Source organism: Polypterus senegalus, chromosome 3 (assembly GCF_016835505.1).
Source record: "Polypterus senegalus isolate Bchr_013 chromosome 3, ASM1683550v1, whole genome shotgun sequence".
Classification (NCBI taxonomy): domain Eukaryota; kingdom Metazoa; phylum Chordata; class Cladistia; order Polypteriformes; family Polypteridae; genus Polypterus; species Polypterus senegalus.
In genome coordinates, this window is record NC_053156.1 from 93,530,611 (window position 1) to 93,550,604 (window position 19,994).

At 37.1% G+C, this 19,994-nt stretch overlaps 1 pseudogene; it reads left to right on the plus strand.

Moving 5' to 3' along the window:
• The first annotated feature begins 2,727 nt into the window (after positions 1–2,727).
• On the plus strand, positions 2,728–6,709 carry LOC120526582 (annotated as a pseudogene).
• Positions 6,710–19,994: the final 13,285 nt, after the last annotated feature.

Consider the following 19,994-nt stretch of genomic DNA (forward strand, 5'->3'; position numbering starts at 1 on the left):
TTGGAATTCACTCGGTTGAATCTTGTGGCTTGTGATCAATATCTTTTGTGAAGAACTGGGTCCACCTGCCACCCCAATTCGATACAAATAGATAGTCACACCAGCTGAGTCCAAACAAAAGCCTTTATTTATAGAAAGGCAGCTTTTCAGAGCAGTATCCAAGGACTGATACCAATAGTCCCAAGTATAGTGAAGTTACTTTCCTATCTCGCAGAGCCTTTCTCCTTTACAGGTGATCTTCAGCAGCATTATCCTCCTTCGATTGTCAACTTTGGCTTTCTTTAGGAGGTGGCTGGCTCCTTTTTAAGCTACACCCGGGAACACTCCAGTTGGTTTATTAGTCCTCTCCAACTGTCCTTCCTCTTTGGAGGCACCCCGGCTGGGCAATGGCGCCGGCTGCCATCCGTCACACGTTATTATACATTGGTATCGGAGTGTGCAATACAAATACTAATATAACATACTTTCAAAAACAATATAGCTCTCAATATAATATAACAGCACTACTTCTACTACATGTGGAATTACACATGTTTTCGGCTAAAACAGTGCCTAATTTTTAATGCAGCAGTCTGCAGCCTATCCATTGTTATTAAATTAAGGCAGTGTAGTTGATTTGTTTGTGCGGTTATCTGGTACTCTGGTGACACCTTTGGCTGTTTAAGCAGTCTTGTTTGGGTGGGTCGGTGATGAAGCATTAAAAAATATGAGCTTTGGCATTGGTTCAGTTTTCATTTGGAGTTTACCTAGAATCGGGTTTCCAGTTTTAATCTTGTTTACACAGACCTTTAAAGGTCAGTCCATGTCATCCATCTGAAAGCTTTCCATCTGAAAATTTCAAAAACAGAGTTCATTAGTAACCTTTGATTAAATGTGATGGTACAGACAGATTCTAAATAATTGTAAATATGAAAATCTGAAGAATGTGTAAAAGATGTCGTTACCCACATTAAAAGAGTGCAGTCTCAGAAAAAGAGTCTACTGTAGCCTGTAGTAGACCAATCAACCCTGTCAATGATGTGGACCTCCAAGTACGTGTAGCAGTGCACCACCTCCACATCCGCTCCCTCTATACTGATCGAACATTGAAGCTGTTTAGTACGGTGGCCGAGAAGGGCAAAACAAATGTACATTTCACGAAACAAATTTATAACCATTAAGACAAATTTACAAAGGAAATTCAAATTAACATTTCAGAAAACAATTTTACAATAATGAGAACAATTTACAACTCCCGAGACAAATTTACAAGCAGAATACAACTTTACAAGTGGACCGAAACAAATTTACAAGCGGCAAATCAAACGGAAAGGGTAGGTACAATACACAGGAAGTGCTTGTTGCTGACCTTTTGTGTCATTCAAACTTTTTTGCGAGGGAACATTGAACAGAGTTTGTGACGGTAAATCAAGCGACAATGTTTTGTCCATTTTGTGGAAACCATTTTAGCCAGTTAGCCCGCTTTTGTTATTCTTGTGGGACATGTTTAGACTTTCTAAAAGAGGCTCTCCGCACGGAAGAACCAGATGCACAGCCGACGTCTAAACCACCTGGAAATGTTAATCAAAGTACTGGTAAGTGAAATCTTAACGCTTTCTAAAGCCAGCTATCCTAGGCTTTTATTATTATTATTATTATTATTATTGCTCAGTTGACGTAGTACGAGTCATTCAGAATTCCGTTGAAATAAACAACTTCTGTGCAAGTTGGGATATACAGTATATATGTGTATTGTACTTAATGCAGTCATTTATGTTTTTTTAATTATTTCCGTAACATACACTGGGACTGTTAACTTTCGTAACGGTTGTAACCTAATAAAATAAAACATGATTTGGTCTCGTATTATTTTCAACATTCAGCAATTGCCAGCACATTTCAAAGTACAGATATACCTGCGTCTTTTCGGTTCTAAAGGTTGAGCATCAATTGGCAAGGTAGGATCAAACACGTACAAAAAGAAATTTCTCAGTCCAATAAAGTTTGTTTCAAAAATGTTTATTGAAAATTTGAAAGAAAAAAATCACAACATTTTAGAAAAAAATTATTACACAGAATAAAAGGCAAAAACAGAAAAAAGGTGTATTCTCGGTCTAATTAGTCTTAGCTTTCTCTGGTTAAAAATTAGTTACTTTCTATATTTGTTACGTTTCTATTGCAAACTTACATAGACTTCATTTTAGTATGTTAGTACGGTTTGAAGCTGTTTGCCCTCCATGCCTTACCAACTGCAAGGCAGATCATAAAATGAAATAGTGTGTAGTCAGAATGACAAGAAATAATTAGAATATTCCATTTACAATTTAGCTTGTAGGGATTATAATAGAACCTCCCATTGACTATGCACTAATATATACACAAACATTTTAACAACAAAATACTAATATCAACTAATTATAATGTAACTAACAAATGGCTTTTACAACAGGAAATGGAATGGATTTTCCTAGTGTACTGTATATTTATGCCGTTTTAAGAGTATTGTGAAGAAAATGTAAAGAGATTCATGATGTTTTTTTTTATTTTGGTTAAAAGAACTTATAGAAGCACACCTTTGCATCTCATCTTTTAACAAGCTGTAGTGGTCATAAACTAAAGGTCACATATTACGAGTAATTATACTAAACAATATTGTGGAAGTAGTTGAACTAAATACACATCAATACATTTTATGGTTCATAAATGATTACAATTATTCTGTCCTTAATGTGTTGATATTCAATTCTATTCATTCCAGAAGAACAACCGTGCCCATCATATAAACAGTTCATGGACTACAGAAACTTCAAATCAAAAGAAAGACAGTCCTTTAGCTGTGGGTCAAAGAGACGACTAAAACAAGAACAGAGACAATTTCAGGTTAGGTGGCTTAACTGTTTGTGTCATGTATACAAGACAATGGTTTCAGGGACAGTTATTGTTTAATCAGTGGACCCATTTGGTGTTTAACTTTCTATGCAACAAACTTACAAATGTATAATTTACAGAAAACTCATTCTGTTTACTTTTATTTATCTAGATAAACATAGGATTGATGGTGCCAAATGGAAGTGATTTAAAACCTGTAAGAGGGAAAACACTCCCATTATTTACAGACCCTCGGTAGCAGCGCCTGATCTGCTGAAACTAGCTGTCCAGAAAATGAGAACATTTAACAAGGACATGGATGAAGGGCCATATATACTTTTGTATCTAGATTGCTCAGAGGTGGTCAATGTGCCTGGGACAGAAAGGCCATTCATATTGGCAGAATATAAAAAGGAAATAGGAAAGGCATATTGCAGGATCTCTTATTTTATATGCCTTGAAAAAGAATTTAGAAGAGGTTAGTGGATCTGATGATTTAGCACTTTTACATATTTCACAGTGTTGTGACATACTGTACATAATAATGCATAATAATGTGTTGATTTTGTTTCTTTTAACTGCAGTGGATGTTAGCTCAGAATCAGACTCAGATTCAGAAATTTTTGTTACAAGTAGGAGCACAATTGAATTCAATCAGGCTGACACTGTGGTGAGTTAACATGAAACAAATAATTTAGGAAAGCTATATACTGAACGGTCGTATTAATGATCTTAACCAGAGCTGTTCTGTGCATAATGCTTGCCAATATTTTGGTTCAACAGAGGCTAGCTACTTAGTAACGTCTGTAATTGAGTTTGAAAATACATTCCTGCATTGTACTTGGACAAACAGTAGGATTTACATTTTAAATGGCATTTGGTGTAACACATGTGAATCATTTTGATTATTGTTCAGCCAGTTTATCTGTCAGAAATACTAACAACTTGCCATGTTTCAGCAGGCAACATTTCATTGATAAGTATTTATGTAGTAAGAGAAGAATAATATAGGCTGTATTTTCCCTCAGGTTTTTGAAGACTGTAACCAAAGTTCACCCAAACACAAACTAGAAGATGTAGTGTAAGTACTAATTTGCAAATGTAAGTAATCTGTAAGCTGGTAATGTGATCAAATCACATGTTTGGGACAGACCCTTGAGTTTATGTTGAGTTTTTGCTCTAAATATATGAAGTTGTAAATAATGTAAGAATATTGTGAAATTTAGCAAAATTATCTAGATTATTATAATTTACCATAATTTTAAATTTCTTTTTTAACTCCATGATACCTTGTTGTACTAAAGTAGTAATTTTAACATGTTTCAGAGATGCATCCAGACATTCATTAATGATTCTAGCTGGATAGGTAAGTATTGAACCAAATGTTACCTCATAATATTTTTTTCTTTTAGTTTTGTTTTATGTTGTGTTGTTCCCCATGTCACTTTATTTTTCAGATAGTAATATCTGATACTGAGGATACTTTGGATCTACCTGAATACAATGTGACTAAGTCCACTTACTACAGGTAAGCAAAAACAATTGACAAAATGTGACTATTCCCTTGGTAGACGTTTTTTAGATTAGATGAAAAATAAACTGCCATGTTGTTTCTAAAATGTCTGTAGAGTGGTTAACTTACAAAAAATACTTCAGAGATTTACTTAGGTTGGAAATTACTTAAGAAGAATGTTTTAGTGTAAAATGGGTGGAGTTGCCTTTTAACATAGGAATGGTAATTTCTTTACTGTAAATATACAAACCTTTATGCACCATGTGTTGAAGAAGAGGATGAAGAGCCAGTTCCTGTAAATTTGGGGAATTTATCAGATGCAATCATGTAAGCTGGCAGTTATTGACAATAGCAATAGGTTTTCTCTGTGCACTTAATGGTAAAAGATTGAATTACTTCTGTGATAATATGTGAAAGAAGCTCTTTACTGCACATCAGTGTTGTGCAAAAAATAGAAAACTGTGTACTGTCTGACATTTCACAAATGTAACTCAGTCTTGTGTAATTCTAGAGAGGAGGTAAACATCACACTACCTGATATCATTGCAAAGCTGTCGCATCATATTGATCATGGAAGAGTTAACCGGTCCAACATTACAAGGTCAAATGTCTGGGATGGAGCAGTCCGAGGCTTCAAGCGTGCAACATATTCAGAAACCTGTGATATGCTAGTCAGATTTACTGATGATGCTGGTGTCTTTGAGGATGGAATTGATACAGGTGGTCCAAGACGAGAGTTTCTAACTCTACTAATGAACCATCTTAAAGACCGACCAATTTTTGATGGACCAACAGGACAACATTACTTAGTCTACAATGCAAATGGTATGTCTACATAGTGTTAAGATGTGTGACTTGTAATTATATATCACATCACTGATACACTTTGTTACTTGAACTGCTCCAGAGGTATTTAGCAACAACATGCTTAGGGGTTGTCTTGATTTTAATGCATCATGGAATATATGTTTCCAAAAGTAGTTGCTAAATATGTGTGGAACAGTAGAAATAACATTAAATGCAATTTGGAATTGTGGTTCAAATTGTAAATCACCCAAAATTCTAAAATATGAATGATTTTCATTCATAGCTCTCAGGGAGGATGAGTACTTCTTGGTAGGAAAGATGATTGCGGTATCAGTTGTGCATGGAGGCCCAGGTCCGCATTTCCTCTCAGAAGATCTTGTACTGTATCTTGCAGGCCAGCCTTCATTCAAAGCAACAGTGAATGATGTAACTGAAGAAGAAATGAAGAAAGCTTTGCGAGAGGTAGGAAAAGCATAATGCTATAGTAGGGAAGGGTTTATTTATTAGGCAGTGCTTTGAGAAAATCATTACTTCCTTGATAACATACACAGAGTAATGCATTTATTGTTCTGTGATTGTACAAGATATAGTGTTAACAAATAAGTAATGGAACAGAAATTTATGAGAACTATATATACTGTATGTGCCCCTTTTTTTGTGTTTTAGATTGACCGTGCTGCTTCTGTCGAAGCTTTGTGAGAATGTACTTTAAAATATAGCGCAATGTTACAGACAGCTGGTTGTCTGAGATATGTGGCTACTCTTGAAGAAAAGAGAACAATTGTATCAGACTACCTCCGATGGTATATTATCGACCGTAACTCATGTGTAATTGACAGGTACCATCATATCCTAGTCTTATAATTTTTGTAAGTTACATTGCCATGTTCAAAGCTAACATGTCAGTCTGCAATTCAGTTGTTAACAAGCAACTTACAACTACTGCATTATTAGTGAAGGACAGTTCCAATAATTTTCAACATATATGATTTCAAAAAGGGTTTCTGGTGATGAGTCAGGGTCAAAAATGTTTTAGTTGATTCCTGTCTCATTTCAACAGTAGTACATGGGGGCAGGCATGCTGTTTGAGCCTTCAAACCATCTAAAATAAGTGATCTAAAACCAGAAACTCAGAACGGCTTTAAGAACATACCCCATTGACTCATGTTTAAAGGGAAAATGCAGAAGCAACACTAAGTTTCTCTAATATGACTCAATACAATAAAACACATTTTACCTTAGATGATGAAAATTACTGGAGTAATCATGTTTTTAACATACTGTCCATACACATACACTATGTGATTAGCACTTTATAGCAGTGTAACGATGTATTTTGTACTTTTTAGATTTAAAAATGGTCTTTCAGCTCTTCAGTTTTTGACTGCACTGCAGCAGCATCCTTCTTTGATGATCCCTGTCCTGTGCCACTCAGAAAAGAAGGTCACTGCCCTTGAACTTGAGGGACTTTTCAAACCTGACCTCAGTCCATCAGGGAGCAATAGGAGACTCAGAGATGATCAAACATTAGGCTACTGGGCTGACTTGATTGTGAAGGTTTGCAAAATAGATTGCATAATTATTTATTTTACAAGTAGTTAAAAATAATACTTAATATGCCAAGATGTGAATGAACCATTCTGTTTCTTTACAGAAGGTCAGGCTGCTGTTTGCGTGGAAGATGTTTTCATGTTTGCAACTGGGCTAACTTCACTTCCCCCGTCTGGATTGGAACCGCTGCCGAGGATTGAGTTCCTGGATGATTCACCATTCCCAATGGCAAACACCTGTTCAAACACAATGAAATTACCACTGCTGGATTCATACAATGTGTTTAAATCACATATGGATTTTGGAATTCAGAATTTGCCAGGATTTGGCTGTTTTTAAATCAGGTGTGATTGGGTCAACAAGATGTGGATAAATCACTACAGCTAGAGAACTCTCATCCATCTGCACTGGTGGACACACTTTAGCACTGTTATTATTTAATTTTGTAATATAACTCTGCTGCATTTTTTATATTTGAGATTTTGAAGAAACTATGTTTGATTATTGTTTATTTAAATTACAACTGAAGATGTTTTAATGTGTTCTTGTTTATATTATGTTACATTTGGACTGTTTCATCAAGCCTGAGCTCTGAAAGAGAGATTTCCTGGTAATAAAGCCAAATCAAGAGTACTTAAAATTAAACGTTTATTTTTGATACTTAAATAGTGTAATGAATATTTTATACTTTGTCTTACTTTTACTCCACTTTATTTCATTTCACATTTTATTTACAATTTAGGGCAGATGTGGAAGTTTTTCCAGTAAAAATTAAAATTCATGGACAACACAAGTTACTCTTCACATGCTTGACACACTGTTTCATTAATGTGTACATTATTACATCTGTAGTACAAAGAATTATAATTGAGCAATTTCTTTAAGATGTATGTACAGTTCTGATGCAGACTCCCAGTTCTCTGGCTTCTGTAGGTAACCGTGCTCCATAACAAAGTCCAAGTACTCCTGCATGTTCAGGTCACCACATGAATTCATTGGCTGATTTGATTCAGGGAAAGTATCCAGTTCTGTACATTCAATCCTAAATCCACAGTCTCTGGAGTCAAATCTAGATTGAGAAATGGATCAGAGCAATAACATTTGTTTACATTAAAGCTACAAAGAAAACAAAAAATTACTGGGAAATGATAATCCATTACCTGTGTGGTAAGTAGTACAGTTCATTGGGCACTCCTCCAGGACATGACGCGGTTGTAGAAGGGCGAATCCGGTGACTGTTCCATAGAGTCATGCATTCATCCAGGTCCTTCTGTATGACATCCTTGAAGCAAAATCTTAGCAAGCACTGATGTTCACGACTTCCATTAAAGTGTCCTGCATCGCTGAGGTCTGCAAATAACTCCATCCAGAACTGAGACCTATTTGAATAACTGGGTTAAACTTCACATTAATTCTGCCATTTGCTTAGGCATACCAGTTTATTTACACTTGTAGATCAAGAGATGATATCAAGATAAGGAAAAAAAATGGGACCAGTATTGGTGTGTGTTACTTTTAAAATTAATTTAGTCACATTCCTCATTACTTGCAAAAAAAAGTAACCAAACATGTTATATAGTTACTTATAAAATTTAATGCATTACAAACCGTGCTTTTCTTTGCACTTTTTTTCTTAAAGTTAAAGATGCAAAAACCATACTTATAATAAAAATAAATCTATTTTCATGAACTCCATTATTCCTGTGCAAGATATTAACAAACAGAAGTCCATTTATTTATAATGCAGCTCACCAAACGACCTGAAGAACCGCAGGCACTATGTGACAACTTCAGAAGACAACGACTTTGAGAAAAGGGCAGTACTTATAGGAAATAAAACCGTACTAATCCTAATAATAAAAATAGTAATTATTATTATCATTTTTGAGCGGCTTGACTATGTAACGCAGGGGTGCCCACACTTTTTCGGCTTGCGAGCTCCTTTTAAAATGACCAGGTCGAAATGATCTCCTACGTTACAAATTATATATATAGAGTGAGAGAGAGTATAAGTTATACATAAAATATATGTTGTCCTACCTTGCATAACTGAATAACCTTTATGGCACAATAACAATTCAATACATTTATGGTCACTACAGTATTTGGATTTAATAATCTTCATGTGGGAAAAGGCTGACTAATGCAGTCATTAATGATCAAGTGACTCACTCGGAACGATACTTTGGTGATGCTGCCTTTGCTTTTGAATTCAGCCGAGTGAAAAATGACGGCTGTCCGGTTAACTGCGATTTTAGTTCCCTCTCCTTTTTCTTTCTCAGATCACTGAAGGAAGCCAGTTTCGTAGTTTTTATGAACAGTTTGAAAGTGCCTTTCCACATTTTCCTTCTTTGGAAGAGCAATGATAGATTGATAGATCAGACAAATGCACTTCGATTGGGACATTGTGAGAAAAAAAAAAATCCTCTTCCAATTCCACATAAAGCCCGTACCCTCCCCAAACATTTTTTTTAAATCCCTTTTTTAGTCGATATAAATTGGAAGGCTAACTGTATTAGAAGAAAAGAGATCTCAGACTGGCCGCCTTGTATGTTAATCAAGTGGCAAATGCCATAGGGAGGATATATGATAGACAAACGTTTACAAAAAAAAATTTTTTTGAATGCAACGCTTTCTACCTGCACTACTTTTGCCGCAACTGGTCCTCAGTCTCATGGGCACAACACCAAGGCGTCGCACACAAGTTAGGAAATTGTGAGCGATCACTGATGGATTGTTATTTGTTGGTCCACTTACAAGCCACAATACTTTACGTGAAAATCCATCAATGCATCCAGAAATAGCAAATCCGAATGGTTTTAGTTTGTCGTAACCATCAGCATGCCACATATAATTCGGCCCCATTGAGTGGTAGGTTCTTCTTATAAACCTTCTTATAAACCTTCTATGTGTTCTCCTCTCGCATCCCCGAGGATTTAGCTCCCGGAGTAAAACCATGACATCATCTCTCTTTACTCGCAAATTGTACTTTTGCCTAAGTACTTGCCACATCGCCAAAATGTTGTCCAGGTCCACGAAGCTCCAACCTGATGGCATTCATGGCAGCGTTTGTGGAGGAATACTCCTTTCTACGATATAGCCCAGCTTCTATAAATTTAGTTTTAAGACACCGCAAGCTAATGTTTACACCATGTAAAAAGGACATCATGTCAACGATTACATTGTAGGAGTGGCCTTCATTGGCATAGCCTATACAACAACGTTTCACATCTTTCATCTGGGGAGCCTCTTTTAGAAAGTCTAAACATTTCCCACAAGAATAACAAAAGCGAGCCAGCTGGCTAAAATGGATACCACAAAATAGACAAAACATCGTCGCCTGACAGTGCTTAATCACTACAAACTGTATTCATTTTTCCCTCACAAAACAGTTTGAATGATACAAAAGGTCAGCAACAAGCACTTCCTGTGTATTGTACCTACCCTTTCCGTTTGATTTGCCGCTTGTAAATTTGTTTCGGTCCACTTGTAAAATTGTTTTCTGCTTGTAAATTTGTCTCGGGAGTTATAAATTGTTCTCACTATTGTAAAATTGTTTTCTGAAATGTTAATTTGAATTTCCTTTGTAAATTTGTCTTAATGATTATAAATTTGTTTCATGAAATGTAAATTTGTTTTGCCCTTCTCAGCCACCGTTGTTTAGGGAAGAGAAAGTTAATAACTACTTCCTTGGTTTTGCTGATGTTCAGTTGCAGTCAATTTTCTTTGTGCCAAGAAGTCCTCCACTTGACTTGTTTACTCTATCTCATCCCCCTTATCAATACCCCCCAAAAAGTGTTGAATCATCTGAGAATTTCCGAAGTTACATGAGGTGGGATTGGATTTCTAAAACTTGTGTACACACAAAAAGAGGACCAAAAACATCCATGAAAAATTCTTCTTTGTGCACCGTAGAGGGTCACCTCCTGGGAAGAGGATGCCAGCAATATACACCAATGAGTTTGTCATCTTTTCTTAATGTTTTGTCAAAGCAAAGAATAAGATTGCAGTTTGCTTTCATTACTTGCTGGTCAATAATATGTAAAGTCATTTGGTGAATGGCAATTTTGGCAATAAGACGCAAATGCAGCACGTATTATAATACTTGCCTTGGCCTACAATGCTCCCCAATATCCTAAGCATAATTCAAACGAGCCCCAGACATGTTGATCTCTTGCAGTATCCTCTATTACTTCATTCAGAAATGCCTTTTTTCATTGTAAAGTAAAGGATTAAGTCTCAGTGCTCTACTTGATTTTGCAGAACTGAATATCGATCCCTCAGGATCTGGGCTCCCATGCTCTAATGAAACATCCTTCCCCTGAAAGGCTGTCTGGTCTTCAGATGTGGAGTTTGCTTCATACTGACTCAAACATTCTGATCTTGTCACCCTGGTACAAAGGTTCAAATAATACCAGGTTGTGGTCCCTTCCACCTGGACAGCTGTCAGGGTAGCTCACACAATAGTGTAGGGACCTTCATGTCTTGTTTCGTTCCACTTTCTGTGGAACATCTTCAGATAGACTTGGTCTCCAGGCTTAATAGGATTTTCAGATTCCTCTGCTGCTACTGGTTCTCTGTTAACGTTATACTTGGTGATAGGAGTTAATTGTCTTATGTAACTTCTCAATTCGAATTGCCTTTATGAGGCCCTCTTCAAACAGGCATAGGCATCGATCGGCTAGTAAGCCTTTCATGTGGTATTAGGTGCATTATTTTGTTAGTATGCATGTAGCAGCTTATTAAAGCAAGCAGCAAAGCACCAACTCAATTCATTTTTGCTGCAGCACAAATTTTATTAAGTTTAGCTTTCAATGTTCCATTAACTCTATCTACCATTTCTTCTGACTGCGGATGATGCACGGGACCAAATCGCAGCTTTATTCCTGACTTCTCCATCATTTATTTCAGTGCTTTCTGAAGTTATTTCTCTGGAAATGCCAATTTTTGGTATAACCTCTCTGGTTAAAAATTTCACAACTGTTCCTGCTCCTTGATCTTTTTTTTAATTTTATTGATTTTATTAAAATCAAATAACATTTCATACACATAACTCAAGTTTTGCAAAACAAAAAGGTTCAAAACAAATCAACCCCCACCCCTGAGAAAGGCCAGCAGTGTAAAACTTTATGCTAGTAAAGATAAGTGAAAAGACAAATTAATAAATGAGTAATAAATAGAGTAAAAGAGGGGAGAGAACCTACTTCCTCAATTTAAATGCTTATTCTAAAATGTTATTGATTAGATCCTGCCAGGTTTTGAAAAAGTTTTGTACAGGTCCTCTTAGTGTGAATTTGATTTTTTCCAGTTTCAGACAGTATATAACATCAGTTACCCACTGACAAAAGAGGTGAGTTAGGATTCTCCCAGTTGAGCAAGATACAAATACGTGCCAATAGTGAAGTAAAGGCAATTACAGTTACAATGTACTTCCTACATTGGTTCCATATTCTGAGTGAGTGAAGCACAATTGGGTTGTTAGTATATTGGCGATAACTTGTATTTGTTGGGGTGCAAAGCAAGGAATATAAAGAAGTACTGCAGGGTTTTACTTCTATTGCATCTATTTGTATTCATGTCCATGTTTTTATAGTTTGTATGTTTGCTGCCCAGTAGTAAAATTGAAAGTTAGGTAGAGCCATGCCACTTTCCACCTTAGGTCTTTGTAGGGTTGACCTTTGGATATGTGGATGTTTTGAATTCTAGATAAATGAGGTTATGGTTTAATGTAATTTCTTAAAAAAATATCTATTGATGTATATTGGAATGTTTTGAAATAAAAAGAGAAGCTTAGTAAGGATATTCATCTTAACAATGTTAATTCTTCCAGCTAAAGTGAGATGAAGGGTAGACCATCTATGTAAATCTTGCTTAATTTTTTCCATACACACTACAAATGTTTGTTGATGAAGAGCTTTATATTTACTTGTGATGTTTACCCCTAGCTATTTAAAATGATCTGTGATGATAAAAGGCAAGGTGTACAATCTAACATTGTGTGCTTGAGAATTCACTGGAAAGAGTGTATTTTTATTTAAATTAATTAATCTTTTGAAATTCTGTAAGTGCTGTTAGTACTGCAGGCACAGAATTTTGTGGGTCTGATATATACAGTACCATATCATCTACATATAGAGAAATTTTCTGTTCAAGTCCTTCTCTGATAATCCACTTTATCTAATAAGCATTTCGACAATGAACTGCCAGTGGTTCAATGGTGGTTGCAAAAAATAATGGTGCAAGGGGGCAACCTTGTCTGGTACCATGTTCTAGTTTAAAGTACAGTAGTCCTCCACAAAGTTGCGGTTCAGAGTTGGCGGCCTCAGTCATTCGCAAATTTTTCCTTAGAACCTAACTAATAATTGTTAGCGGAAACCGCAGATATCCTCCGCAATCTTTATGGCTTTTTTTCGTGGCAATACTGTACTGTAGAGAGAAGAGGAAGCAACTGTAGGAAAACCACACCTTGGGATGATGAAAGTAGCCAATAGAATTTGAAACTGCAACTCCCAGCAGTCCCTACAGTGGCTCTGATTGGTCTTCTGCTGAAGGTGCTGGGGCTGTTGAGGCCAAAGGATGTCAGCTTTTACAAAGGGGGCCATTAACGAAAAGCAAATAAAAAGTTTTTTAATTTGTGTTTCAAGTTCCTGTCTGTCTGTCTTCTGTTGGGTTACCTGTACTTATTAATTTTGTCCTGGATCATTTTGTGTGTCTGGATTGTCTGCCGTCTGCCTGTGTACATGAGGACTGTAAGTGGATTCATGGCCATCCTGCAAAGAAAGGAGCGGTCCTGAACCCATCCACCCTTCTTCACCATTTCAGGAACTACCGGTAGGAGTATCTGTACATTCCCATTCAACATGCGGATCTCTGACTATCTATTTTCATCATTACATTTCATTAGTTGACATTTTTCATGAACATTTCATGATTTACTGTTGGTTCTTTGTTTGTGCTTTGTTGTATTTAATGTATAATCGCTGTAAGGGAAACAGGGGTGGTATCATTGTTTTCTTATTTCATTTGTTTTCATTATATTCTTTATTTGCTGTTTGATTACTTTTTTGCTTTGTTTTTGTCTCTGTTTGTGAGTGCGCGTGGGTCGGGTCAAGGCTGGGTGCATCCCTGGAATCTTCAGCATAAAAATAAGTAAATCACACCGTCTTCTCAACGGTGTGAATCTTAGCGGCAGCCCCTTGTGAACACACCCCTAGAAGACACAGATGCTCCTCAAAAACCCCCACTTAAAAAACACTGATAGATTACCTTCACATTGCTCCCTTACTTGCTGGACTTACTTACGGCTGCTCTATTGTGTGATATCCTTCTTGTGCAACGCTATTCTTACTTAAAAGCCTGAACAGTACTTTTCCTTTTTGGCTGATTTCTTTGTTTCTCTCTCCTCCCCCAGACATTCTCTGCCTGTTGGGGGTTGTGCTCCCCTGTGATGTTTGTCTATTCTTTAATCGATAACTAACTGCATACTGAGCTCCTTTCACTTCTGGAAGAGACATGTTTGTTTGAAGTGTTTGAATAAAGTTCCTGTCTCTACAGTCTCCTGTGTTTCTGTGCAATTCTGTGACCCAAGCGTGACACCCTGCAGCACTGCAATCTCACCCTTGGGATTGAGCCGCTGCACTAAGACTAGCCTGCAAGCATCAGCCCTTACCTCTGTGTGCTTGAGTACAGCCAGTTCAAGCGCAGTTGGCTCAGTGATTTACTGAGTTTGATCCATGGCGTCAGTTGCACTTTGTACATATTGTTCCAGTAGTTTTTAAAATAGCTTTTACAGTTCATTAGAAGTGTGTAAAAAGATCAGTGTTGCAGTAATTGTAATGCTCTTTGTATTAAAAAAAATGTGTTCCATTAAAATTTCAATTTTTTTTGTGAATTGTGACGTTTACTTAAAGTGCCATAAAAAAGTATTTGGCGTCCAGGGATGCATTAACCCCCAAGTATGTGGCAGTTTAAGGGTTAAAGCCCCTAGATGCTGTCTAAACGAGCTACACCGTCTAAGGCTTCTGGCAATGAAAACGCACTTGCATGAATTACTGTAAATATAGCTGTAACATCGGTATTTTACATTGTAGCACTGTGGGAGACATAGCAGTACAGTATACAGGTTTACCTTTCATTCTTTATTTTTAGTGAATGTATTAAGCTGAGTTTGAAATTAAATTAAAGTTTTTTGGGGGCATATTTAGGATTTAAACTATGAAAATAGGCATTTTTCACAATTCACGCCTGGTCTAGAAATGTAACCCCCGTGTATTTATGGGTGTACTGTAGTCTGAACTAATGTTAATACAAACTGAAGCTTCTGAATTGGTATACAGTAGTTTGATCCATGCACAAATGTTCGGGCCAAACCCAAATTTCTCTAATGTAGTGAAGGGGTAGTTCCATTCAATCATATCAAATGCTTTTTCTGCATCCAATGATACTAATATACTCTGGGGTGTTTGACTTTGCAGGTGAATATATTACATTAAACAGGCGTCAAAGATTGGAAGCTTGCTTGATTGTCTCTAGCTTCTGTAAATGTTGCTAATAAGAGGGGAGCTAGCTGAGTGGAGAATTTCTTATAAAATTCGACAGGGTAGCCATCAGGGCCTGCTGCTTTCCCACTCTGAAGTGACTTTATAACATCTAGTAATTCTGATAGCGCCAGAGGTTTATCCAGTTCCTCTGCACTAAGAATATCTATTTGTGGTATCTGTAATGCGTCCATAAATGCATTAGATTGTGTGTTGTCTTCTTTAAATTCAGTAGAATATAAGGATTTATAGTAGTCTCTAAATGTGTGCATTATATTTTTATGCTCAATGATTTTATCTCTGTTCGTGATTGCTGAGATTGCATTGCAAACTTCTTGCTTGTGGATTTGTTGAGCTAAGAGCTTGTTAGCTTTCTCTCTGTGTTCTCTCTTGATTTAAAAATGAGTTGTTCAGTTTCTTTGGTTGTTAAGAGGTTGAGCTCTGAATGCAGAGCCTGCCTTTTCCTATTGAAAGCCTCACTTGGACGCCTGGAATGTTTTCGATCTGTTCTAGTAATTTCGCTGGTTAGCTCTGATACCTTCTTGGTTTCTAATTTATTTCTGTGGGAAAGATATGAAATAATCTGTCCTCTTAAGAAGGCATTTAGAGTTTCCCAGAGTATTCCTGCAGATACCTCTGAGGATGTATTTGTGTCTAGAAAGAAACTGATTTGTTTTCACATAAATTCTGTACAGCCCTCGTCTGCTAATAGAAGTGGGTTAAGACGCAATCTGCGAGATGAGTATGTGGGGCATAATGATTTTAGCTCCAAGATCAGAGGGGCATTGCCGGAAATAACAATAGCGTCGTACTTGCAAGATTTAATCATAGGCAAGAAATTATTATCTATAAAGAAATAATCAATCCTTGAGTAGCAATGATGCACTGGGGAGTAGAAGGAATATGTTCTTGAGTTTGGGTTTAGAAACCTCCAGGGGTCTGATAAGTTGTGGTCAGTTAAAAACTGTTAAAAACTGTTATGGACTATGGCTGGCCAGTCATTCTGGTCAATACACCCAGGCCGCTAGGTGGAGCCCTCCCTGCAGCATGGAGGTGCCCCAAATGCCAGCAGGGAATTATGGACATTGGAGTTTTCCTTTACATCCCTGCTGGATACCTTGGGGGCCAACAGAGGACGCTGCAGGGAGGCCCAGAGACTCTTACATGCCCTATAACCTGGAAGTACGTCTTAGTTACAGTGACAGGGGAAATGAAATACTTCCAGGATGAAGAAGAGGACTTTTAATCTGACCCAGAAGTGCTAGGAAGTCACATGGACTGCGGGTTCAGAAGCACTTCCGGGTCACGGACTATAGAAGGACTGTGGGAGATCCCAGACGTTGAGCTAAGCTGGGTGGCAGGGTGGCAACGCGTCTGGGAGTGGAGGATTGTTTATTGATTAGTGATTGGTGATTTATATGAGTATTGTGGAGAGGAGGGTGCTTTTTGCACTGTGTTACTTTAATAAAGTCAATTATTGGACTTTTATCTGGTGTCTAGTCTGAGGGTTCAAGGGAACGACAGTGCCCCCTGTCTGTCACACTGTGTAATTGTCTCTGCAGTTCCAGTTCCATTTCCAGTTTCAATGGATCTTCTGGGATGGATATGCTATCGTTACCTGCATCACTTGCACAATCGCTCCCACTTTCGCTCTCAACTGGAGACGATGCAGTGGCCTGGGGTCCTAGGAAGATCTGTGCTTTCGCATGTCTGTTCCAGGTCAATCTCTGTAAGGCCATACGTTGAGGTTAGAGTTGGACTTGATGCCTGACTAGGCTTGTGTGTATCTTTGGTTTTCTTTTCTGTTTGTTTCTGAGTCCCTTTCTTACCGCTCATGTTTATATATGCTTGCATATACTGTAATAGAACCTCCTCGAGTTGGGTAAATACAGGATACATCGGGATGACAGAAATGAGAGAAAAATTATTCAGATGTCCATCTCCCGTAACGGATTAGACCAATCCTTGATCTTTTAAAGGAATGGCTTCTACCCATCTACTGAATCTGTCAATTATTACTAACATGTATCTTTTTCTTTGCATTTGCTTTATCAAATCAACATAATCCATAACCAAATGTTAAAGTTGTCCTTCTGGTGTTGGTACGTGTCTTAATGGTGTAGTAATTCCTTTCCTCACATTATCCTTTGCACAAATCTCACAGTTTGTTAAAAATTGTCTACTGTAGCTGATATGTAGGGGGACCAGTAACCCTGATATTAAAGCTTTTGAATCACTTGCCGCCTTGCGCAATGGTCAAATCCATGCACATCTGAGATCAAGAGGTTTGAGATCAAAGAAGGTGCAACAATCAAGCCTTCAGTTGTCCTCCACAGTCCTTCAGAGTGTTTTGTGTGTCCTCTCTGGGCCCACATTGGCTCTTTGTATGGTTCTGCTCTTTCCTACATAGCAATTATGCTCTTTTCAGTAGTTCCTGGTTCAATGATAATAATCAATGATAATACAGCATGTGATGATTCAGAGGCTATTTTAGCAGCCTCATCTGCAAGGTTATTATCTTTGATTACAAAGTTGCTGCTGTCTAAGTGAGCCTGACACTTAGTTATGGCTAGGTGTGATGGTAGCATCATAGTCACAGCTAGTTTCTGAATCTGTTCATGATGCTGAATAGGAAATCTATAACTTTTCTTTAATGCCCTTCGTTTCCAAACTGCTTCAAATAAATGACGGATACCATTAGCGTAAGCAAAATCTGTAAAAATACATACAACTTCATTTTGTCCTTGTCTGCCTGCCTCAATAAGCAGCTTTAGCTTAGTGTGTTGCACAGAACATGGTTGTGCACACTTCAATCACTTCAAAATCTCCATTTTTATACTTAACAAATCCATAGCCTTCATGAAATCTAATGTGAGCTCTATAACAAGCCACTGAGTCAGCTACACATTCATGTAGCTCTCCTTCAACAGGGACAAAGTCTGCAATGTTAAGTGTCTCACACCTCTGGATGGTTACATCTGGGTATGTTAACAAACCCAAAGGGAAGATGTCAGTCTTGCTTGTGTGAAAACACACCTTCCTCTGTTTATTGATTCTGTGATTTTGTGATGTGTATACAGTAAATTGTAGCAGAACAGGCCATTGTAATAGATGAAGCTTTGTCATATGCATACTGTAGCATCTAGTCTTTAGAAAAATTAAGGGTAACCTTGAGCAACATTATCAAGTGTAGTAGTATAAGAAGCAATAGGCTGATGCATCAAAACTGCTGTAGCAAACCCAACGTGTTTGTTTCCTACATACAATTGATAAGGTTTCCCATAATTTGAAAAGTTTAAAGTGCCGATTGCATTTCCTGTTTCATTCTGTCAAAAGCCACATTAACATCTATCATCCATTTTAAGCAATTCCTTAAATCTTTTTCTCCCTGTATTTTTCAGAATATCATAAAGAATGTCCATTTTTATAGCATGGTCGGGAATCTAATGTGAGCTAAATCCAGTCATCATTTGTCCTACAGTCTTTGTCTTAGGTGCTTTATTAATTCCTTCAAGCTGTGCTAGGCCTATAGTTTTGCATTCTTTTGAAATAATTCTTTCTAAATACTCAACATCAGGATTACAATACTGTAGTTTTTATTTTGAGACATTGTGTTCTCCTTAAGCTAGTCTCTCAAGTACTTTAACTGAATCAGTAAGTGAGGATGAACAGATTATGAAGTTAATGACACACTGAATCAAGGTTCTGTCTAAAACCAAATCCTCAAAATCACTTTGCAGATGTTTGATTAAACACATGTGGACAACAACATTGTTGAGGCATTTGTATACAAGTGTACTGCTTTTCTTGGTATGTATAAACAAACAATACAGAAAAAGGTTGTGTGAGGATTGGGAACTTCACCAGGCCAATCTTATACTATGTCATCTACTGCTTTTAAGTCATACACTAATCTCTATTTAGACTCATCTGCTTTTAAGATTAGCAGCAAAGGAGTGTTGCAATTACTTCTAGTTTCCACTGCTTCTATGAGACCCATAATTGTCTGGTGTATACCTTCCTCAGCTTTACCTTAGCGGATAGTACATCCTTCAAGGTGGTTTGCATCCTGGTTTAACCCCTATCATTACAGGATTAGCTTATTTTACTAGCCCTATGTCAGTTTCATGTTTTGACTAAAGTTAATTTGGGTGTTTTTCTTCCATTTCTTTTCTTATGTTTTCCTGTTTTACCACTACTACTTCCATTAGTGCCAGTTGGTACTTCTACAACCTTTGGTAAACCTTCCATTACAGCAGTACACAGAACTTTTATGTACTTATTATCCCCTGAGGTAAACATGAGTAGGTTGTCTGTGTTTCTTTATTTGCCTCCCTCACCACAAGGTCCAAATCTTTAACTTCATATGCTGAGGATACCAGCAATGTCTCATGTGGTAATGGTTCTGAAACTCTAAACTACTTATAAGTAACGTCATTTTGATCTACAGTATCTACATAGCAGCTCCTTGCTTTCCTATCACAATGCATTGTGAAAGAAGCTGCACAGGTTGAAAACCTTGTACAATAATGCTCTAAAATGAGTTTTCTAGCATTAGGCAGGCTAGCTTCATATTAGTACAAATACTTTGGATAATAGATTGTAAAATATTATTGTATATTAACTAAAAACTTCCATATAATCTAGTAATTCTGATGTTTTATTTTTGGAGTTATTGTGTTATATATTATTGCTTAGTTGAAAGGTAAGAACTGAACTAATAGGGACCCCGCCCACTG